General features: G+C 41.6%; 1 long non-coding RNA gene across 1 annotated transcript in view; it reads left to right on the top strand.

Annotated features, from left to right (window-relative positions):
* The first annotated feature begins 2,415 nt into the window (after positions 1-2,415).
* The window catches only part of LOC130141700 (uncharacterized), a 43,051-nt gene continuing 21,497 nt past the window's right edge, over positions 2,416-23,969 (top strand). Inside the window, exons 1-2 of the long non-coding RNA XR_008819139.1 lie at positions 2,416-2,687; positions 6,600-6,656. This is a non-coding gene — a long non-coding RNA (uncharacterized LOC130141700). The remainder of the gene's footprint in view (positions 2,688-6,599; positions 6,657-23,969) is intronic.

The following is a 23,969-nucleotide window of genomic DNA, read 5'->3' as shown; positions in this document are numbered from 1 at the left end:
GATGGCATATTTGCAATGTGCCTTTAGCTTCCAGGGCTTCAGCACTGTGGAACTCATGAGGAAAATGGATCCTGAGCATACAGCAGCCTTGAGGTACTCTGCAGCTCAATCACTAGCATGATGGGGAGAAGTACTGCAGTGACAGTGCACGGTTACAGCTTGAATATCTGAAGCAGTTCAGAGAGCAGTTCTCTTGTAAGTGGCCAGGGAGGACTGAAACACATGTTCAATTTGTGGGTAGCTGTGGTGGGTGTTCATGTCTGACTGTCTCTCTATCAGGTTACCATCCCAGAGTCATGCCATGATGATGAAGCGCACACACGTGCTCCTAAGGTGCTTCAGTGTGGTGTCCATTGGTTTGGCTCCTACTTCTGATGGCAGTTCAAGCTCCTGGATGCCATGTCAAAGTATGCACGTGCCCTGTCCATCCAGCTGGGCTGCAGAAATGATAATGAACGACCAAGGGAGACAAGGATGTCTAAAATCACCACAACTGTTTTCTAAGCGAACATGTGTTTAAGCCTTGGGTTCATCAGTTCAGAGGTTTAAGGTAATTCCTTTTAGTCATGAGTGAGATGTAGTGTCCACCTGCTTTCAATGTCTCTGGCTCAATGAACACCTAATAGGCTTAATTCTTGGCACAGCCAAGAAAAGTGTCTGAGAGATGGTCCAGAGATAAAATTCCAATTTAGCTGCCTGTTAGGAAAGTCCCCTGTTAGGGATTTTCCTGACCAAAGAAAAGCTTTGGGTTGTGAAGTGGAAACATGTCAAAGGGAAAAGTCTTTTGGTTCACTTGGGTTTAATTAGCCTAACGTGGCTGCTTCTCCAAATCTGCAAGAAACTTTCTCTGGGGATTTCCAAAATCTGTTCAAGTTCAGCATCCTAGAAATACAGCATGGCTTGGTTTTGTCATGCAGTTTTGAGACTTTTCCTTTTATGATCTTGAATAAAAACAGGAAGAGCAGGGTTGTGGGGCAATGAAACAATATTTTTTTAAAAACTTCGGGTTTTTTAAACCAAACTTTTTAAAAATGCAACTTTGGTTGCACTTAAGAGCACTTAAGAGAAAAAAAAAAAACCACCAACAATCACCACAGTGGTTCTGAGACATATCCATGTGAATACAGTCCCAATATGCACTATTAAAATTTGCAGTCTAAATTTGTTATATATTCTAAAGGTCTGGGCCATTTGGAATCCAGAGGTTTAACATCTGTTGTGCTCTGTCCTGTTCATATCAGGACCCACAGCCTTGTGAAGCCTGGAGTGCCTCAGACACTGAGGTCATGATCGAGTTTTAGCCTATTTTAAAACGCAGAACGATATTCATTATCTTAGAAGTCTTAGAGTAATAACGGCCCTTCCAGTTGTAATTCTGATTGGTGCGCATTACTCTGACAATATTATGGCTATTGTTATTTCATTATAATTCTTACACGGCTTGATGTTTTTATGAAGGCTGTGACACGGCGGTCAGGGCCAGCATAGGCTTCATTACAGAAAGACTAAATGTCTAGTCCTATTGTGGAGGAGAATTGAGATGTGAGAGCTAAGTGTAACCTCAAGGAAAAATTGGAAAGCAACTGAAAAGCTTGAATTATAATGAAAAGCTTTAAAAATAACACATGTAATTTTGTAGAATTGCTTTTCTTCATCAACTCTTGTGATTTTCTGAGGAGGGGGACTTCTGCTGCAGAGTTTGAACACTCAGACACAGCAGTACAGTAAATTGCAAGTTGAAGTGCCAAAACCAGTCTGTCCTGTACAGGTCACTGAAGTAGACACAGCTCTTGCCTGAAAACATTCGTAATCTAAAACCCCAAGCACTATTCACATTGAAGGTAATGACAAAATTCCATGTGATTGCGAATGGAACAGGATTAAGCCCTAGGTAAATAAAAGGCACTTCGCGCCCCCCCCCCCCCCCCCCCCCCCCCCCCCCCGGATAGTCCTTACCTATGACAAATTCAAAATTCAAATAATTTCTGTTCAGGAATCTAATGACCTAATTTTGTGTGAAAAACCTTCTTTATATAGCATTCTTTCCTCACTTTAAAGCAGGTTTGGATATACAAGATTTGAAAGAGAATTCCCATCTGTTATTGAAGCATTTAATCATTCTTTAAAAGCAGTGCAGTTTTATTATCTCTGGGGAGTGAGCAGCATTAGCTGAAGCATAAAGCAAACTATATCAAGTGTAGAAAAAACTCACCATGATGTCCTGTTTGACAAACTGACCTGCAGGTCACAACCTGAGTTTATTGATCTGTGGGGCCTTGTCTGGGTGTCGGGCATGTTTTCTGGACTTTGGTTTCAGCTGCATTCCTGACTTCTGAAAGAGTAGGGGGTGTGGATTTCTACTAGGAGTAACCACTGGGAAGGAAGTAATGTTCATTAAGTGTGCAGGCAGTGCAGGACTAAGCATGCTCAGTGAAAAAGCATTTCTCCTTTGCCTGTCAAGCCCTATGTTTGAACTCATTCCAGAACGCTGGATTTACTTTTCACAAAGAAACAGTACCTGGCTGGACTGCATTTTTCCTTCCCTCCTTAGTCACTGGAAGATTGGAAACAATATTCTTTTGAGGATCAATGCACTCTCAGTAATGCAATGTGCCTGCATGCAAGTGTGAATCTTGCAGTGGAGAAGGAAGACAAACTTTGCTACCTGTGATACGAAGACTTCTTAGGTCAGTAAGAGGGGTGCAGAGAAACTAACTTTTTGAGCAGCTTTTGACTTCTAACTAATGCTTTTGTTTTCTGCTCTCCTGTATCCCTTCCCATCTTTAGCAGAGCTGAACTTTCAGAAAAGTTTAGCGGCTTTCTGATTGTTCAGCCTCTCTGATAAGGTAAACTTGTTTCAAGTGAAAACTTTACGAGATTTGTGGGAGCTGAGCTTAGTTTATGAAAACCCAAGTTGCTGGTAACATAGAGGTTTGCTTTCTTTACTTTTACTTTCTGCTTTTTAGTGGCTCCTATAAATGCAGCCCTTTGCTTCCAGTGTGTGTGTTTTAAAAGACTGTTCCCCCTTCTCTCCCCGCCCTCTCCCTTAGAGCTGAAAATGAGACTCGTTCTTGTGAATAATAAGCTCTGTATATTATCAAGCACATCTTGTGGCTTGTTCATGTGATCATTTCCAGCCTGAGCATAGATGTTTTGCCTTTTAATACGTTCGCAGTTCTTTCTGGAAAATGAGTCGCAAAACTGTTAATAGAGGGGTGAGAGAAAGCAATTTTACTTGATAACAACATTTTTCAATGTAATAGGCTATTGCGCTTTTAAAATTAAGTGCTCTCTACTTTTTGGTTTTAAAGGCATATTTAGAACCTTGTCTCTTGAGGTTTTGAAATATTCCCAACCTTAGAAAGGGGAAGGAGAATAATTTGTTTTGAGACTTTCTGCTGCCTAATGCAGATTTTTTTCTGAACATAGGCCAAATGGTCAAGAAATAAAATGACCACTGACTAAGAAGTGAAATGGACTCAAATAATTAGGAACTATAGTTAATGATTGTTTGAAGTAGGTCAGAAACATTTTGCCGTTTCTAGTGTTGAATTTTGTCTTCTGATGTTCTTCAGGATGGTTATATTGCTTATAAAAAGTTAGCATTTAATTTTCTAAGTGTGAAGACTATATTCAGCCTTTAATATTTGAATTATATGAATTTTGTAAACTTGAGATAATTGAAGAAATAACTGTACATGCAGATGTAAAGTCCTTGTGTTTAAAATATATATATTTATTATTTGGTTATTTTAAACTAGAAGCAGATTTCCCATGCAAAGGATTTATTAAAAAAAAGAGTAGCAGTTTAGTCATGATGCCATACTCCTAGATACAGGATTAGAAGTGCATAATATCTTTGCAGACTACATTAGGTTATGCTGCTGTTCACGCCTCTCAGCTGAAAACTTTACAGGAAAAAAGTCAGCATCTTTCCTTTGCAAACGGTGTGAGTGGAGCAAAAGTAGAAGTGACTGGGTTACAGTAGGTCTCTTGGTTGATTCCCACCGGGATTACCTGCCGCGTGTATATGGAGGGACGGGGAACAGCTAGGCCGAGCAGAAAGAATCTGCAAATGACCAAATGTGAAGCTCTCTGATCTTTCCTTACATTTACCCCCAGAGATCCACGGAAGTTTTTGATGAGAGAAGGCTGGGAAAATTTATTTGCATTTTTCCTCTTCTTTGATTTAGCAGACTGCAGGGGATTATGGAGGCAGTCAGTGTTGTGCTGCAGATGGACACAGAATCGGTGTGGCCACAGCTTCCTCTCTCCCCTCTTTGCATTCGATACCTCCATTTCCTTTGCTGTGAAACGGGGAGGGTGACTGGGAGGGTCTTTTGTAAGGTACTTTGCATATTTATAGAAGAAAAACGCCTTGTACTTTCGGAGGAGCGATAAGCCCAACCTGCAAAACTGCACATCCTGATTTGAGTTTTGAATGCAAACTTTTGGACCTCAGGTCCACAGATTTAGATTAGATCCTTTTAGTGACAGTGGAAAGGCAAAATGTTCTTGTCCAGACACAATCAACATGGCCTCTCCCATGCCATTTTTCATTTTCAGGTATCCAAATCCAGCAGTTTTGTATGAATCCACCTCACGTGCAAAATATAATTAGGCACAGGAAATGTTTTTGGATTATTTCATTTCCCCTCCTAGGGCTGAGATTTTGCAATCTTTAGGTTTACAAAAATTATAAGTGGAAAACAATTCTTAGGCCGTGGAGCTCAGATCTTAACCACTCTACCTGTGATGTACAGTCCATTAAATGAGAATTAGCCAGATTTTGGCCAATAAAGCATTTAGCCTCTTGCCCATCTTTATTTTCATCCTTCATCTTCCCAGGTATTCCCAAGGCAAGTCTACTATTGTTCTTTGGTTGAATTTAAATCCTTGGTTGTTTTGAAAACAAGGGAGGGGAATTCATAGTTCCTGGAAAGGCCCAGGTCTTTCTAAGGCTTCATTTACCTCCAGAGTGGAGCAAGCTGTTGCAAATGTGTGTAGCATAGTTTTCAGTCTGTCTTTCATTTGCATGTTGAATCCTGGCTTTTTGAACAATTTAAATGGGGGAAAACTTAGCAATGCACATCTCCTCTCTGAGTTCCATGTATGATCTTGCTCTTTGAAATGGAGGCATATCTTCTGAAACAGGCAGAGGTGAAATTTGAATGGAGAAAGCAGGAGGTGCAGGAATGGGATATGTCACATTGCCTTGAGCAGTAATTACCTTTGCTGTGAGTCTGTTCCTGTCCTGGGATGTGCAGAGCAGAAGCACAATGATCTTTGGTTTCTGGAGCAGTTAATTGTGGCAGTTTCCTTGTTTCAGTGCTTACATAGAGACATCCTGCTAAGGCCTTTTTTGAAGATGGTGATTGCTCAGAGCATTTTGAGTATCAGGATGTCAAGGCCCACCTGAAACACGCTGCCTAAGTCACTCAGGAAAGCAAGCCAGCTGGTATCTGGCACTGCTGTAGAAAATCAGACCCCAAATGGGTGTATCTCTAATGGGTCATTCTTGACCTACAGATGCTAAATGTGATCTGTTCAGATAATGTACTCTTGTGGTTATTGGAATGTTCTCCAAAACTGGGCAGGACTTTCCCTATAGCTAAGCACAGTGAAGTATAAAGCAAATAGGGGATGATTTATTTTAGAGAAAGCTGTACTAGATGACATTTCATGTCTTTTGAGGAGGCACAGAGTTTGCACTACGTGTCAGAATGAGCAACTGTACTTTTTCATGCCTAACACACAAATGCAAGGCAAAAGCTGATAATGGTCCCTCAGGCAGTATTTTAGAGTATTGCAGGCAGTAATGTGGATTATTGCCCTGTGCTTTTGTCCTTGAAGAATTGGCAAGTCCATTGTAGGCTGTTCTGTCTGATGTTTATTTTGAGGCAGAAGATCTTGGTCATTCGACCTTGAATGTGCCTTTCTTTCCCCACATTCTCTGTCCCCAAGAGTAGCATGTGAAAGTAGCTGCAGGGAATGAGCCGTGTAGGAGCAGGAAGCCTATGGTCTGACTAAAAGCATCTTTATAAGTTCATGGTAAAACTGATTCCCGCACCTATAATTTTTAGTGGAGGCTGCGCATCTACAAGTAACACCTTTTCATCAGTGGTGTTTTCACAGCTCCACCACTCTAAAGGGACCACATGTGAACGTGTCCCCTCAGTTACCTCTTGCTGAGGTCTGTTCCTGAGCTCATCACAGCCACACATAGAGCATCAGTGCCCAGGACTACTGTAGGGCCAGCTGAAGAGCCAGGGATCTGCTCTGATGAGGAGCTTAACTAGTGCCTCCTCCTCTCCACTGACCAAAGTGAAGCAATTTCTTTGTGTGTACTGGTGGGTTGAAGAAGCCATAAAAGATGCAAAGGCCTTCAGAGCAGAAGCAGCAAAACATGGATGACTTCTGAGGACACTTTTCCTCAAGGTATTGATTTTACTGTTCCTAGAAGGCAGAGAGATGCTGGGATGCTGCAGGTATGGCCACATCGTTGCTATGTGTCTGCATAGGGCAGTGACTGTAAGCAAAAGACAATCCTTCAGTGCAGCACTGGTGTTAATGGTGAATTCCTCCTTTTATTTTTACAGGTAGCAGTGGAAATGAAAACAATTTTATTTACAGTATTGTTCACAGAAACCACAAATGTAAGTACAAATATAGTTCAAAACTGCACTATACTTCACCATAGGTAGAAGTGTGGGTCTAACAATCAAAGAACAATACACATGTTAATGTTGTGGTGGCATAAAAGAAAAAAGATCAAATAAGGAGGCTAGGGGAAAGTTACATATTTGACATTCTCTTGCTGGCTTTGCACAAAATCAAGGTTCATTTGAATTTAGATCCTGCTGCATTTGGGCCACCTTTGTCTCTGGAGAAGTCTGAGAGGGACAGAAGAGGAGAAACGCTTTTAGCTTTGTCTATTGAAAAACCTCCAGGGTAGCAACTTCAAAAACTCCTGTGGGACTGAGGAGTCTAAATCCTATTTTTAGAAGTATTGTGGAAGCTTAAATCAGACTCTAAAGCTTTTACGAACCTGAAAACGCAGGTAGGAACCCCATGGGATCTGTGAAGTGTCTGAGCTGGTTATGTGCCTCACCCTGAGAGTTAATACTTAAGTCACCATAGAGGTGTTAGTAAAAACCACCAGACTTCTGCATGAATCTTCATATTTCCCATATCCTTATAAATCTTGTATCACCTCATTTCAGAGGAAGTGTGATTCATAAATACTGATGCCTGAGTTTAAGGTTCTCAGTAGATGTAAATGATTTTGAATATATTATCCATTGCTTTAAAATCACAAGTGGAAATACTGAATGCAACCCATAGTATTAGTGTCTGTTGGTGCCTCCTGGACTCATTTGTGTGTTCACCAAAGTTCACGGGATTTTTTTTTGTTTGAGGCTTCAGTTTCTGCTATTTGAGAGGCTAGAGAGTGCTACAAAATTTAAGCTGAAGTTCAGTGCAGATTCCTGTCTCTGTCCAGTCTGTGGGAGTTTCAACCTGGGTGCAAATTCAACATCTGGATGTCCTTCCTGAGCAGAGATGCAAACAAACAGAATTTTCTGCATCGATATGCAAATTCTCCCAAGAAATGGGTGCCTTTCTGAATTGCCTCTGTTGCTGTTCGGCTTCAGGTGCTTGAAAAAATGAGCTTTGTGTTTACAGGGCAGCAGGGACAAGGGTTTCTCCAAAGTGCCTTTGTTTGAGTATATGTAAAGCTATCAATGCGTCATTCTTTCTGCTTCAGCTGTTAGAGACTCCGATCTTCTCTATTGATTTTACCCAGAATGCTTACTGCCCTTGAAGGTGTGACCTGTACCTCAGGCTAATTTATTTCTGTCATGGCTGCAGCATATTTTAGAGGGCAGCAGGGATAGGAGAGAGAACAATGAATTCAACATGGAATATAAATCCCAAGTCTGTAGCCTTCAGACATTCCAGTCGTACTCCGCTCCATTCTCCCATTTGCCATTCTGCATGGTCTTGGATTAAAAGTAAAGAAAAAAAAAGGCATTTGTATAACTAATCAGGTGAGCCATTCTAGGGTAATCCCTTTGGTCATGCATACTGGCATGTATATTAAAATGTTGCTAGGCTTCTAAGCCATTTACAGTGACATCCTAGTTTATAAGCCTGAATGAAAAGTCTCACCTTGATGGCCTAGAAGTGTCTTGGATCTGAATGCTGTTGCTTTAATCTATTGAAAGTTGCTTTGTGGAATGTGGACGGACAAAGACTTTGGTTTTGTGCTGAAACTCATTTTGGACCATAGTGGTGGGGATTGTTACGGATTTTTAAATTTTATTTTATTTTACATTGTATTACATATTCTTTTCTTTTCAGTTTTTATAAACAACAATAATGTGTGAAGCTTAAATGATTTGTAAGCACTGACGCTTAAACTCTGCAAGTACTGAGCTTAAGCACCTGGCCCTTTTCGTTATTCTATTGAAACAAGTGGGTTTTGCTGTCATGACCTGCTGGTGTAGCTGAGGTCTTTCCCTCCTGCCTCATGCAGTTCATCAAAAGCATAGGATTGCTCTAGGGCAAACATGTTGCTTCCAAGTTTCCCCCTGGAAGGGCCGAGCATTGTGTGCTGCAGTGGGTTGTGGTGAACTTTGTTGGAAAACTTGGTTGGACTGGTACCATTTTCCTGGGCTGTATGCAAGCACTGGGATAGTGTTCTATGGACCCCCTCCTCTCAGCTTACTTAGGTTTTTGATCAGTAGCCACTCAGTCCTCTGAAACTGGAGGCACACAGTAGTGAACACTGAATCTCCAAGATGATGATGATACTGAATGATTTCCTGGACTGACTGGTTGGACTGCAATTCAGACTGAAGTTTGCTGTTCAGTTTGGAGTTCATGGAGTTCTCCAGCAGAGGAGAGGCAGCTCTTTAAGGAGCTCTGTCAAAACACGAGCGGCACATAAAGCAAAGTTACTGCCTTCCCTGGAAATTTAGGGCTCATACTTCAGAACAGTTGACCCAGGAGTACCTGGCCCAGGGTTACTGCTCTGGGTCAGGGCATGAGGCCAGCTGGGAAGGTCAAGCTTCAGAGGAATGCAGAGTGCTGTGGAGTTGAAGTATATGAGATTTCCAGGTGATTTGCTGGGAGCCGCTGCCACAGAAAGCACTAAATTATCCTGGGATTACTGAATTTAGTGAAACTTCAACTGCTTTGGCCTGAATTCAAAATTTATAGTTAAATCTTGTTATTTGCCATGTGATTTGAGTTCCAAGTGGCTCCATGTTGCACAGCCATAAACATTTGGTTTTCTTCCCCGCAATGTTCTCTGCAGTGAATCAGTTGGAAACATTTCTGTAGCACCTACTGCTGTAGAGAGGAAAAGTGGAACAGGAGGTATTAGTTCAGAGGAGAAATGTGAATAAAAAGAAGGTGTATGGTTTCTGCAAGGGGAAAAGGGATGCGCTGGCATGGGAAATGAAATGGTCCATTGGTATAAAGTGTTATCTTTTTGTACCTCCACTTCCTGTGTTATGGCAAACATATATATGACTCTGACAGCATATTGGGTATTACTCATAAAACAAAGCAGCCAGAGCTGGGCAGTCAAGCATGTAGTCTCCTTGTATCTTGGCATCCTTGCGTTTACAGGTCTCACTGTTTTTCCTTGGCTCCTAATAGCAATAAAATAAAACAAGACCCAGTCTTTTCATAGTATTGCCACTCTCCCAAAACAGAGGGAGGAAGAAAAGAAAGGCAGATCCAGCACAGAAAAGACCCTGTGCTCATGTAAATGATTTCTTGGGTCTCGAAGGAAAACCTGAAAGAGAGGAGGAGAAATGCAAATGCTTAACTGAAACATGGTAGCAGCCACCCTTCCGATTTAGCACAACACCTTGGGGTTTGGTTTATCTCTCACTAGTAAGAGATTCAGAGACTAATTCTCGCTAGAACCCACCTCTTTTTTTTGGTAGCAGATTACTGGAGAAGAGTTGACCAAAATGTGATTTCCCCAATTTTTCCACGAGGGCTGCATTTTTAACTGAATAGTAAAATATTGAGTAGTTTACAGCTTGGAGGGAAACCTTAAGATTTCAACATTTCTTCCACTCTTGTGTCGCCACCATCAAAATGCTTTTGTGCTTCAGGTACAAATCAATGTGCACATCTTGGTTACTTGTGTGTGCCTGTCCCTCCATGAAACTCATGTTTTGGCAGAGGTCTTCAGTTCTTACTGCAGAGGGTGTCGTGGGACAGGATGAAGGTTTCTGCTGTGGACAAGTCTGGCTTCATTTGAGGCTCAATTTTATCTTAGCATCATTATTTTCACCCTGCCATGTCGGATGGCACCAGCTGGGCAGATTTGGAAATTAAAAAACAAAAATATAATAATTAGAATGCCTAATACCCTCAAATTAGTTTTAACCCCTCATTGTGTTAAATGCTGTACGTACTGAGTAAGAGTCCATGACCCTAAAGACATGGCAGGCAGGAGGTGGCAAAAGTGAAATGGTGTTACTGACAGTTTGCAGTTGAAGGATTGCCCAGGGTGCTGTTCTACATTGTTTTGTTGCCAATGAAGGAATGAAAGGAAAATCAGATCTTAGGTGGGAAGATGACTGGAATTTTGGTTTGCTATGAGCCTGTGATGGGCCACCATCATTTTGGAGTCTAGCACCAGGCAGCGCTGCAGCTCTGCTTGCGGCTCTGTGTTTTGTGCAGGAATGTGCTTGCTGTCTTCTGAGTCACTGGCAGTGGCAGTGCCTTCCTGAGGAGCTGCCCTGCAGTAGGAATTCTCCTCCTTTGGTTTTAGAAACCCCTCAGAGCCATCAGAACTGAAAACGTCTGAATCCATTTTCTGTTCACTTCATGTCTGCGTCCTTGTCTTCTAGAAGTCCTGTGATTTTTCATCCTTTACTGTCTAGCCTAGAAAGGTACTTGTGTGCCCAGTTTGTCCCCAGAGATAGCCTGATGTCAGTGATGGGAGAAATGAGTCACAGGGCTAATGGCAGAAACAGAGAGTACTAGTATGTCAAAGAAATACTGCAGATAAGATGTATAAGCTGTAGTGGGAGACTTTAGGAGTGAAAAGCATTCCAGTCATGCAACTAGGTGGTTATTTTTTAGTATCTTATAAACCAAAAACATCAATCAAATTTTCCAGTGTGGAAATGAAGGAAAAATACATAAAGCTGGGTCTGAGAAAGATGCTTTGCAAAATAATTTTATATATGAGAAGGCCTCTCATATGCTTCCCAGATGTACAATCCCATATGTCTGTTCTGTTAAGCTGATTATGGAATAGATGCATTTATAGTTCAGAGCACAGGGAGCATTGATTTCTTTCTAGAGTGGTGTGAATATTGCTGTGTTCAAGATAACTAAAGATTAGAACTGAAAAACACATGCATAGATTCACCCTGGTGTTCTGGGGTGAGACACTGTAGATGAAACTTTTGGGTGTAAGTAGTGCATACGTGAGAAAGTGCTGCTTGTGGTGCTAGGTGGCTTGAGGTTTTCCTTTGTATCCGATGCTGCAGGTACGTGTGTGAGTAACTTGACTCACAAGAGTAGTCCAAAGAAGCTCCTTACTGCTTACTTGCAGGAGATGTATGCATCTGAATCCCAAGACATCCTGGCCTAAGTGTAGTATGTCTTGTGCATTCAGTATAATTGCTCCAGAGAGCAATTCACTGTTCAAACTGACAAGACAAAGGGAGTATTATTATGCATTTAGATGTAAAGAAATGTGGGCTTATCTACACTGGAATAGTCAGAAGTTAATTCGTATTAAACTAATGATGCATACATAAAATGCATTAGTTTAACGGCACTGAACCCCTTTGTGGTCACTCTTGTTCCTGGTGAAAGTGATTTCTTTTACTTTTAAACTTGATTCGCTTCCAAAGTAAAGTTAGAGAAACCTATAAAGCCACTTTGATTGTGAAGTAGAAAGTCTATGTAGGGATTTAAATGGTGCTCCATTAACTTACCTCAAAAAATAATATGGTTTAATTTTTTTGTGTGCTCTGGTGCAGATGTTCTATGCTTTGTCCAAAGTCCACTTTTTATTTTATCAATCACTTATTGTAGTAGTTGGATTTTTTCCCTTTAAGACTGAGCTCCAGGATAATGTGCTAATTTCAGCTTTCATAAAATAAAAAGGCTCGATTTGTTGCAGAGAACATCTTTGAGAATATTAATCCCAAAGGTGTCAATATCTGAATTCAAGTAATTTTAGACTAATTTTAAAGCTGTACTTGCTTTTGAAAGTTCAGGTTTGTAAATGCTGAAGATTATTCAGTACTCTGGAGGGAGTGATGGATATTGAATTTTAGTCAGTATCATAACTGGAAATCTAATCTCTGTAAAATCGAGCTCATGGCGTAGCACTGAATTATTCCATACATAGAGGAAAAACACCTTGGCTGAGCGATATCCATGGTTACGATGAAATCCAGTTAGGTGTGAGTTTGAACCTGTCCAAGTCCAGCTGAAACTCCCAAATGTGAGCAGGCACAGGGAACCAAGTCCAGAGTGTTGGAAAGCTCAGGCTAAAAGTAAAAAAATAGAGCACTTTATGTGGCTTAACATGTAAACAAACTCTGTTCCATGCACTGTACAGGCTTTGGGCCACAGAAAGCAGGTAAGCTGTAGCCCCTTCCCATTAACACATACCTTGAGCATCAAAGACAGCATGGACCCCTAGCACCAGGCCTAACGGGCAGCAGTGCAGACTGAAGGCACACAGGGCATGGCAATCAGTGTTCCTTGGCTGCAATTAGGTCACAGAAATGTGTAAGTCTGTGTATTTGATGTCTAAAGTTTTGCTATTACTAATGTATTTAGAAACAGATGTATTTGACAGACCTTGAATTGGTGGAGGTATAGTAATTTTATACAGATTGGGACCAAGAAAAACAGAAGTCTGTTGGGTTTTGTTTCCATTTGTGTTGCTAGCTTCCTCTGTAAGCTTGAGGAGCAAGTAATTTAAGAGCGCCGTGTGTCTCAGTTTCTTCACCTGTCACTGGGGGGAATTACTTCACAGGGGGATTGGAAGTATCATTATAATGATACCTGCAATATGCTTTCATATGCTAGGTAGAAGAGAGGGAGCGTTAACATGTAGAATAGAAAAAGAAAAAAGTAGGTTAGCTTGTCTGTGCTTGTCATGCTTCTACTGTGTCAGCAAACTGAGGGAGACGAAAGAAAGGAGAGAAAGAGAGATCAAAAGAATACATTAAATTAAAAAGTAAACAGAAAGTTAAAGTGGCAAGTAAGGAGTTGCACAGGTCCTATTCAGTGCTCAGCTGCATTAACCTCACTTTTTCATCATATGCTAAGATGTCTGTCATCAACAGCAAGCCACCAAAAATCACAAGGCAATCCCTGTGTCTACCATGTGGTCTTGAGCTCCCGTCAGCTCTGGTGAGCTGGCCAAGCTGAGGTTGTGAACATGTGAACATGCATGTGAACAACGGCCTTTTGAGGAAAGTGAGGGATTTTTCCCTGGTGATGGAGAAAGCAGGGACCTGGCACAGCTCAGATGCTTGGAGAGCTTCCCTTCACTTTAAGTACGACTATCCAGTTTTGCTATTTGTGGCACATCAGGATGTGATGTGCAGCTGCTCCACATTGCAGGGGTGTTAGCAGCAAGAAGGTAAGGACTGTTACACTGGGTTCTTGCCTTGTGCCTTGTCGCTGGCAGCAGTGAGCAACATGTGCTTCAGGGAAGAGTGTAGAAGTGGGGTTTGTGTGTCCTCCCCACGCTTAGCAATCCCTACTTTAGGGACTCCCCAAAGCACAGGCTGCGTCTGGGTGTGGTGTGCCAGGATAATGTTGGACTTCATATATTCTTACTTCTATTACAGACATGAGAGAGTTAATTTACCTTTCTGTGCTTACAGATACTTCTCTGAAAGCTACTAGAGTTACACAAAGCAGCAGTATTGGGAAACAGTTTTCAGACTCTGCATTTTTTTTTTCCCTCCCTCTTTGTTTCAGAGTGAGCAGAAAGTCTCTGTGCGGGATAGCTGTTTCCTCTGAGCTTTGTCAACACATTCACACTAGGTTGGGCTTCTGCACAAATGTTTCCCTCAGTTTCAAAGTCCATGTGCAAAGGCAACAGCTCTATAATGTGGTACTGTTGTGTGACATGTTGTGGTAGCTCAAAAAGCAGTGCTGTCTTCTGTTGGAGGACAGATCAGGCAGATGGATTTGCTGCCTCCCCGTTTGTGTGTCTACAGTATGGTTTCATTTTTGGAAGTGGGGAACGTGTGTTGCAGTCCTTCAGAGTTACTGCTGTTTGACATCTTTCCACAAACAGGCCACTGAAGTGCTCTCTCAGCTGTCTGGACACAAGGAAGAGACGTGATCTTTCCTTTTTTGTCCTTTCCTTACCTTTTCTGTTTCGAAGGTGCACTCTTTTGGGCAGGTAAGATGACCAGACATAGTTTTGAACTGTGGTTATACTCTAGTTCAATTTGTTCTGTCTGATCATGAAATAAGCCAAGGAATCTTCATATGAAGAACTATAATATGACAAATTTTCCATATAAAATAGGCTGAAAAGAACAAAAAGCATGTAGGGGAAAATCCTTGACAGTCAATATATGAAGGGTTAGTTGCACCTTTACAGAATTATAGGTCAAACAGGAGGCTGCTGAAAGTAATCATACCAGCTGTAATCTTCTTCAACTGTATCCAGTCAGAAAAGATGAAAAATGGTTTTTCTGCCTTTTAAGAATGGAAATATAATTTTCCATATCCACTTTGACCTGTTTTACTGTAACAGATTCTGGGTCCACTCAGCTAAGTCATCATAAGCACAGTTTGATGGAAAACAAATGGCACTGTACAGCTTATCCTAAAACTCTGTCTTTTGTACCTTCAGCAGCTAGGTAGTTTTTGAAGAAAAAGTGCTCAATTTGCATCCCAAGCCTCCTCCAACTGCCTTATCTGTGGCAAAGCTGGACTACTTGGAACATGGGCTTTATGGTATAATCTTATTTTTACACATGGTCAGGCTGTTTTACTGTGTGTCATCTGAAATGCACCCTTCCGTTTTGAAAGCCACAAGTAACCATGAGCTTCCGCTAAAGTGCTGAAGAATAGTAAGTTTTCAAATGGACTGATGAGTAAATAAGAGTGGCAGGAGTGTAGTAGACACCTCTTGGAAAACAAATGGGAAGATGGCATCTGTCAGAGACCTTAAACCTAAGTGCCTCGTGCCCAGCTAACTGAACTGAAAAATACCTATCCTGAGGTGACACAACCCAAATGCAGGAAAGTCAGCCACTTTAAATGTGGAGGGCAGGACGTGAAGCACACGCATCTCAAAGACATTAGGAACAGAGCATGGAAAGTGCTCTTTGCTTTGTGATCTGCAAAATCTTGCAGTGTGGGGAAGAGAAGAAGGGCAGCAGAAAAATCTAGCTGCCTTACAGCAGTTTGTGTGTCACTGGCAAAGAAAAGGGGTATGGAAAGGTAGGCAACTCTGTATTTGTGTTTTAATGCACATTGAGCTACTCGTATGTGTAATAGCAAGAACGTCTTAGACATATTTTAGCAGATTTGTGTAGTGATCATACTGAGGGTCTGGATAAGGTCTTTGGAGAGCTATAGTGATGAAGTAATGGGATCTCCTTCAACTTTCAAACCTTGCAATCTGCAAAAGGAGCTTCTTTCACCCAGGAGAACTTTCTAGAAGACATGGAGCTTCAGAGTCATCCAACTGGCTGAGGATTTTGCATACTGTTTCTCTACATTAGTCACAGGACCTGATCAAGTTGACCATCATCACAAGCACCAGTGTCATAGAGAGATTAGCTTGTATAAATGTTCTCTTTCTGAGAGAACTTTTCATCTTCTTGCCCAGTATGACGGTCTTTCGACTTCTTGAGCCATAGCAGGGTAAATCTTAGACAGCTATTTGTCAGAAGTTATGGAGACTGTGTTGTGTTAAAATATTTCACCGAGGGCTGTTAGCAAGTATTAGAGACAGCTTTAATCAAAAAGAAAATTATGTCCCACTGTTGTGCACTAGAAGCACTAGAAGACAAATGTCTGTCCAAGTAGCTTGATACTTTTTGATAGAAAAGTGACTTGCAGAGAGTTTTAATTGCTGTGTTTAATTGCTTCACAGTGAGGCTAAAGAAAGTAAACCTGTAAGATTCTGTTGTATTAGCAGATTAGAGTAACCCAGAACAAATTTAGGGTTTCTCATTATGGTAAGCAACATTCAGTGTCACCATCTCAAGGCTTTCTAGCTGCTCTAAACATGAGGAAGGGGCAAAGCATGGAACTGGAAAAAGGTGAGGTGTGAGGCTTCTTACTCTTGCTGCCCCAATTTTTCTGTCCATTCTGCATAGTAGACTTTCAATTCTTATGCTCCTGTAGGTTGTTTCTTGTGTACTAACAGAATAATAACAGCTCCCTTTCAATATAGTGTGGGTATACTAACGGCATTACTTGGGAATAATGAAGAGCCAGTACAGCTGTGCTCTTCTTGTTCAGAGGCTGGCTTGCTTGCTGCTAGCTGAGTTGCTGTTCCTGGCTGTACTACTGTGCAGACACGTGCAATGTTGTATAACAGAGCTCGTGTTAGTCCCCTTTACTTTCCTCCTAGTCATCATAAAGAGCGGTTTTAGAAAGGGAACTTGAGAAGTAAGGTTGTACTGAGGAAAGGGCTCTAGGGAGATAAAGGTGACATATCACTTGATACAAAACAGATGATTAATGGTGAGGTTTGTAACTCCTACTTTGAAATATTAGCATTTAATGCAAATGTGAGCTATATCAGAGAAGATAATAATTTGGCTTTTAATTCAGAACCTCATATGGCAAGTCAGTAGTATCTACTGCATAAAAGAAAATTGTAGTTATTGAGACACCCTCCTAGCCTCTTTGTTTTATTAATGCATTCATTATAGCGTACTTAGTTGGTTGATTGTTAGTGATGCCATGAAACAGAGGCTATCTCTGGTGTTTACAGACTTCTGCTTGTTCCCTGATTATGCTGTATATCTGTTTACCCTTCATGCCATCTTGTGAGGATGTCAGACCATCATCAGTTGAAATGCCTGGTTCTTGTTCCTCTTGAAAGACTTTTTTCTCTTTTATGCTTTTGTGCAAACCAAATAGCAGCCACTTTCCATTTTACTAGTGGTACCTAACAGTAAGGAAGGCTGGCCACTAGCCAAGTCATTTAAGTCTCTAGAATAATAGTTTGCTCTCTAATGAATAGTCTGGCTTTAAATCTCTCCATTCAATTGTGGTGGCACTCATGAAGTTGACAGGTACTTATAAGACACTGAGGAAAGGTCATTTGTTGGGTGTTAGTTTCATTTGATTTGTCCAGAGAACCTTCTAGTCATTGCTCTGCACTGTTTGAAGGCAAAAAAAAAAGTGGGGGAGGGGGCAGAAAATTCATTAAAATTTTCTCATATTTGCTTCAGAAGTCACAAATAATCCATTCTAGGTAAGCAGTTTCCTTCTTTTCTGCCACCGAGCCTGGATCTATCCAGTATTGCACACATTGGTGACCCATTATTTTTATTGGTAGTGCAGCAGTTGAATCTGGGGCTCTGTCAGATCAGTTTTGCCAACATATCCAGGAGTCACTTTCCGGCTATAAGAGCTTGTAATGCCAGTAGCCCTGAGAGGAAAAAGAAAACAAGAAAGGATGGACTGCTTTTCTGTTGTACAGATGGAGAAAGATTTGATGTTTTGCCCAGACTCACACAGGGAGACTGTGGCAGAGCCACTAACAGGACAAAATACCTCAAGGGTTAAGACAGTGTCATAACTGCAGGATTATTCTAATGCCTTCACTTTGGTTCTTTTGTGTGTATCCTAGAGATATACTTTATATAGATGTTGCTTGATAACACTGTCTCCATGGATTTGCTTGTGAGTACATGATTGTATATTTTTATATTTCTGTCAAATATAATGGAATTCAGCTTCACAGTTAGCATGATCTGATTATGAGCAGGGAAACTGAGACACAGAGCAAGGGAAGGACTTGCCCTGTGTATCAGATAGATATGCTAATCTTGGACTGGAATCTGGGTACTCCTCGGGACTGGCTTGCAGTGAGCTTGAGTAGCACCGCTGCTACTAGATTTATTGTTTACTTCATTCTTCTTCCCCTGTACCAATAAATCAAATGCTACCATTTTCTTCCTGAAGCTGGAACTTAGTGAACTTAAAAGCAGTCTGAGTAAGGAGTCCTGTAGTACAAAAAGTGGCTGTGCTAATGCCCTGTTCCATTTACAAAGGAAAACCAAGAGCAGTGGCAAAGTTATATATACCATAACTAATTTAGTTTAGACTGCAGCCAAATCCAGAAGTTGCCAGTCATGTATTTCAAGAACTGGATTTTTGATGCCCAGGAGATTAAAGCGCCTAGAGTGACTTGGACATTTCTTAAACCTTGCTGGTAGGGAACATCTCCTATCTGCTACCAGTGGACAAGAATGGGCTTAAATCACACAGACTTGGACCCAATTCTGATTTTTTCTTTGGAATTTCTTTTGTACAGGGCAAGGGGAGGAAGGAGATTAAAACAGTGAAAGCACGTTTCTGGCGGCTAGCCTGGTTTCTAGCTAGCTAGCTTGTGTCCTTTGGAGAAAAAAGGAGGATGGAAAGGTGTGTGAAGTGTTTGGAGGAGAGAAATAATGATCAGTGTTTGCAGGACCTCCCAGCATGCTCTAAGGGAAGAGCAGGGAAGAGTAACCTGCTTGTGAACATGGAGCTCCAGTTTCTGCTCACAAGTTACTGGAACTGCTCTTCCAAAGCTGAATGAATATGGGCATGCTGTTGGAAACGTGGCTTTGAAACCAGGCCCTTCAGCATTAAAAATGCAAGGCTGAGCAAGAGATCCTTTAACAGAACTGGTCACCATAGCAGTCATAGAGCTCTGTGGCTCAGCCTTTGCAAGGGAGGGGATGGTGGCACAGAAGACAGGGAAGTCAAGTTAGGAACAAGGGACAAGGGGTTTTAATGTTGTAGGGTGAAAGCTAAGGGTAAATTAAGAGGGAGCTGGAAGCTAACAGAAAAAGGGTAGGGTGTGGTGGACCTGCAGGTGAGGCTGGGAAGTTTGAACCTGAAGAACAATGCAGGAGATAGTCAGTGGAGCAAGGAGTGCTGTGGTCAGAGCAGACCATGAAATGAACAGGAACATTTCCCACTGTAGATAAGAGAAGAGCATGCCCGAGGTGAAGAGTTCTCAGCCCAGGGAAGTTATTAAGTGTCTGAATTCCTGGCAGCTGGCCTGAGGACATTGTTAAGAGAGGAATGAAGTCAAGTGTGGACCCCCATGATGACTCAGCTGAATGATATTTAATATTTAAGCCTTTTAAAGTGGAGAGAGTTGCATAGAAGCACCTCTTAAAGAGGAAGGAGCACAATCCTTATTGATGAACTGTGTGCATTCTCTATTATTTTTGTTCAAAATGATACTAACAAATTAGCTTAGTCTGAAAAGAAGCTTTGGAGAATTGATGCTTTCCAGTTGATTCACAAGTCCTAATTACTCCTTCTCTTGCTCCTTTTTTACCCATTGTAGTTATACTTTTTCTTTGGTTTGGCTGCAGCTAGGGATGGCAGGGTGTGGCTCTCAGGTGGTGCAGTATGAAGCTGATCAAAAGCAAAATAATACTTGGGGGTTCTTTTCTGTAGCAGTTTTACTTCCTCAAGGACAAAGCATTCTGTGTTATTCCTGTTTGACAGAGGGAAGTGAAGGACTGGGAAAATAAAGTGACTTAACACCCAGCAAAGTGATGGTGTAGACAAAATTGGAACCAGGCTCTCTTCATGGAGAGAAATTGGTCAGGCTGCAGTGTTTTCTCCAGGGTACAGAAAAGAAAGTCTATTTTAGAAATTGGTCATTTTAGAAATCAAACCATACCAGAAACTAGAGGTTATTTTGTAAGGAAATAAAGGCCTAGTCCAAAGATGACTGAAGTCACGGGAATTCTTTCCATGGAAGCAAATCTTTGTTTAACACTGGTTGATAACAGGCAAGATAACACCCAACAAACTGTTTCCCAGCTCAGTCCTCAGACTCCACCATAAATACTGCTCTTCACTTAAGAGCATGGTCAGGTGTTAGATTTCCATACAGAAAATGGTCAATTGACTTCTGTTTGAAGGACGGAAGAAGAAATGGAGGTGATGGTAAAGTGGAGCAGCAGGCAGCACAAAAGCGAAAGAAAGAGGAAGCAGAGTGTATTTACTAATCACCTGCTACAGATTATTCTGCTGCACAATGGCAGCAGAACGCAATGGGGAGGAAGAGGAGGAGAGGCGGGACAGCTGCAGTGCAGCCAGCATGCCAGGGACAAAAGGCTTTTCTGACTCAATGCTATGCACCAAGGTGGAAGCTCCATGCTCGCGCTGTAGCTCTGTTTCTCAGGGCTTTGGTTTCACCAGACAAGACACTTGGAAGGGTTAGGAAAGGCTGTCTTACAGGCCTGGGAGATCTTTCTCTCCCTAATGACATGCAGGCTGTGCCATGCTATTGCTGGTCAGCATTTTCCTTGCAGGCTAATGTTACAGTTGTAGCAGAACTCATTCCGTATTGGCGTTTGATCCTGGGAGAAAGGGAAAAATCTGGTCAATACGGTTCTCATTAGCCAAAAAAGCTGTAACATGCTGGAGTCATTAGCAGTTTGTTGATTGAGTTAACCGTGCAAGGCAGGCTGCAATTGATCATCTGCATTCTCATTAAATATGCCACAGTCTAGGAGAATTTGTTATGAAACTATTTGGAGGATATGAGGAATCTTGGTTTCAGCCAAGAGCACCGGTTCCAAAATACCTTTTGGCTTAAAGCTCAAACTGTATAATTAATATCAGAGATGGGACTGAGGTGTAAGAGAAAAATAATCTTTCACAAGATTGTTGCTATGCAGGGTCTTGTTTCAGCCCAACAAGGGGAGAAAGATCAGGGCTGAAACTTGAATCCAAATCTAGACTTTCTTGGTGCTGCAAGAGGCAAGGGAAGTGGTGAGGGTCTGTGGCTAGAGGATTTCCATTTGGAACTGTCTAGGAGGTATTTGAAGGAAGGAAGCATTGCTGTGCTTCATTTAAAGATAATGAGGGTATAGTAAACCCTAACCAAAAGTCAAATTCACTTCATCTTTGCATTGCTCGTGAGAAAGTCAATAAGTTAAAAGGATATATATAGAGAGAGAAGTGACAATTTCACTTTCAAGAAATGGGTGAACAGGAGTTGCAGAAGAGTGTTACCTTGAAAATATATCATGATGGCTTTATACCTTGTCTATGTCTTTCAGCTTTTGAAATGGTGAAGATCACATCTTGAGGGAATTTGTTAGAGCCTTTGAAGTATTTTTACGTTACGCCCCTATGGCAGAAGATTGTGCAGATCAAGAAAGTACTGAGTAGATTTATTCACAGAAAATGCATTTAAATTACCTAGCTATATGGGCACACATTCCTCATTTATAGCGTGGTGTCTGGTCTCTGAAATCCTCCCAAGAACTGAGGTCATAGAATTTGAAAATCAGCTTCTGTACACCATACTTCTGGCCTTTCAGATGTAATGTAGTCTGTACTGTGTGGTAAATTGGACAGAATTCAGAGAAGAGCAACAAAAGCGATTACGGGAGTAGAGGAACAGACTTACATGGAAAGATTAAAGGCGTTACAAATTTGTGGCTTCGTGGAGCAAAGACTACTGCAAGCCATTGGAATTTTCTGGAGACAGAAGTGCAGCTTCAAAATCCCCAGTCTTGTCTAAACCTGTTCTTGTTTATGTGTTTGTTTTAAAGCAAAATCTTTTTAGAGCTATATCCTGACCTGGTGTAACTTACCACAGTTCCAGTGAAAACAACAGAGCTAAGGGATTTGTGCCAAATTACACTGTCTAAAAACGTGGCCCTTGTGCTTTTTTAAAACTGGCAACGCAGGAGTGGAACCAGTAGTTTAGGGAGGCAACTGGTGTTTAAACTCCTGCAAGTTAATTCCTGGTATATTCAGAATACAGAGTGGTTGAATGCAGAAGAGATTTGGCCATCTTCCCTCTGTAGCACCCCTGCCTTTGCTGATGCCGGTTCTGGGGCAAGAGTGCTAATAAGCAGAGCTGGTACTAGAAGGTTAATAATTTTGTTTAATGCTTCAGCTGAATATTGGCAAAAGGATGGATGGAAAGGACACTTTTATTACTTTTTTCTTCACATGCTCTTGCAGAAATACAGAGAGCTTTTAAGCCAGTGCAGAGAAGCCTGACATAGACCCAGAAAATGGAGGGATGTTGCCCTGAGATGTACTGAGAAGCTGCAGGTACAATCCGCTACTGGATGTATGTGACAAGTCTCCTCCTGTGCAAATTTGCAAAGAGGAGCAGTCTATAAATATTCCAGTTAGTGAGTGTAGCTAGTTGGAGTAGGGTATAGCAGCTGATGTTTTCAGCCTTAAAAAACCCTTAGTTCTGTCCTTGCTGAGTTGATCGAGATGGTGGGCACTCTAGCAGACACAAGGAATGAATTGTTCCTGGTGGTCCATGGGGATTGAATTCCAGTGAGACGGAGCAATTACAAACGGGCTGACTTAGGAGAACTAAGTGTGAAGCCCATTGTACTGCGAAGTACTCTCAGAAGGGAAGTGATGGAGGCCCAGTTGCCTGGGATGTGGTACTCTTCATAAGGATGGAGCGTTAATTGAATCATTAGAGCCAAATATTAACTGAGAAATTAATTTCTAGCTCCCTTGCATGCTCCTTGTTCCAGCTGAGTAAGGAGTCGTTCTGTCCCAGGGCTGAAGTGTGGTGTGGCTTGGCTGCGCGTGGATTCATAAGCTGCCATCTTTCCCATACGTGATTACTTTTAGGAGATGGGTGAAGCTGCCACAGAGCAGAGAAAGGAGGTGGGAGTGCAGTCGCTTCTGGATAGAAGTTGCTATAGATAGCAGTTTCCATTGTCATTCCTGTATGATCTTCACTGTGGGATGAAAGCGGCCAAACCTCTAAAACATAATTAAGGACTAATTTTCAGTCTTTCCAGTTGCACCAGAAAAGCAAAAGTGCTAAAAGGGTCTGTGGAGGCTGTGCTGCCCTGTTGCCCTCATCCTGATTTCTGTGGGTCAGGAATGGCGCACAGGGACCTGCCAGACACCTCATCGTCCCTGTGATATCCAGCTCAATGGATGAATAGAAAAAGGAAGAAAATATAGCCCTCCTGAAACCAGTGTTTGGAAAACAGGGATTTTGAGTGTGTGAATGAGATGAACAGTGAGACAAGAATACCGAATGTGGACTGAAGATGCTAGGGGAATTGTTTCCATAGAAACACAACCATGGAGGCTCACATGGCTTCCCCATCTCAGACTTACAAATTCATATGATTATCTTAATGGTCAACATAATGGATTGAAAAGAGGTAGGTGATTACTAAAATTTGATCTGAGTTTGTTGCAGATGTGGGGAGCATTGTGCTGAAGCTTCTGTCTGAGTGCAACTTAGCATGGCTCATATGCTGAGCGTGTATCACTCTGATTTGCTGCAGTAAATCAGGATTAACTCCTGAGCAGTGGATGGTATCCTACTGATGTCAAACAAAGGGAATGAGACCTTGTTTCTTTTAATTAACTTGAAGAAAAAAGGTCTACGTTTGTTTCTTGATGCATTGTTCTTTCACCTTTGTTGTCCGGTCCTTTTGCATGGCTCCAGACATAAACTTTTGCATGTAAGTCAATACCATTCAGAAATGCCTCAGGAAATACTGTTCTGAAATGTACTCAATGGAAGCACATGCCTTTCTGTGCCAGAATTTATGAGTGGCCTTGGGAGTCTGTTTTCTTCATTTGTTCATGGAAATATTTATCCTCAGAAAGTCCAAGACGTTTAGGACTAATTTATGTTGCTCCAGCCCCTTCAAAGAAGCTACCACCTAAAATTGGTGGGTTTGCATTGTATTGATAGGCTTCTGAGTGCAATATGTATGATGCCGTGTTTAAAT

Source organism: Falco biarmicus, chromosome 20 (assembly GCF_023638135.1).
Source record: "Falco biarmicus isolate bFalBia1 chromosome 20, bFalBia1.pri, whole genome shotgun sequence".
In the NCBI taxonomy this organism is placed as follows: Eukaryota; Metazoa; Chordata; class Aves; order Falconiformes; family Falconidae; genus Falco; species Falco biarmicus.
The sequence above is the reverse complement of the archived record's forward strand: the minus strand, read 5'-3'. Positions and strand labels throughout refer to the sequence as shown.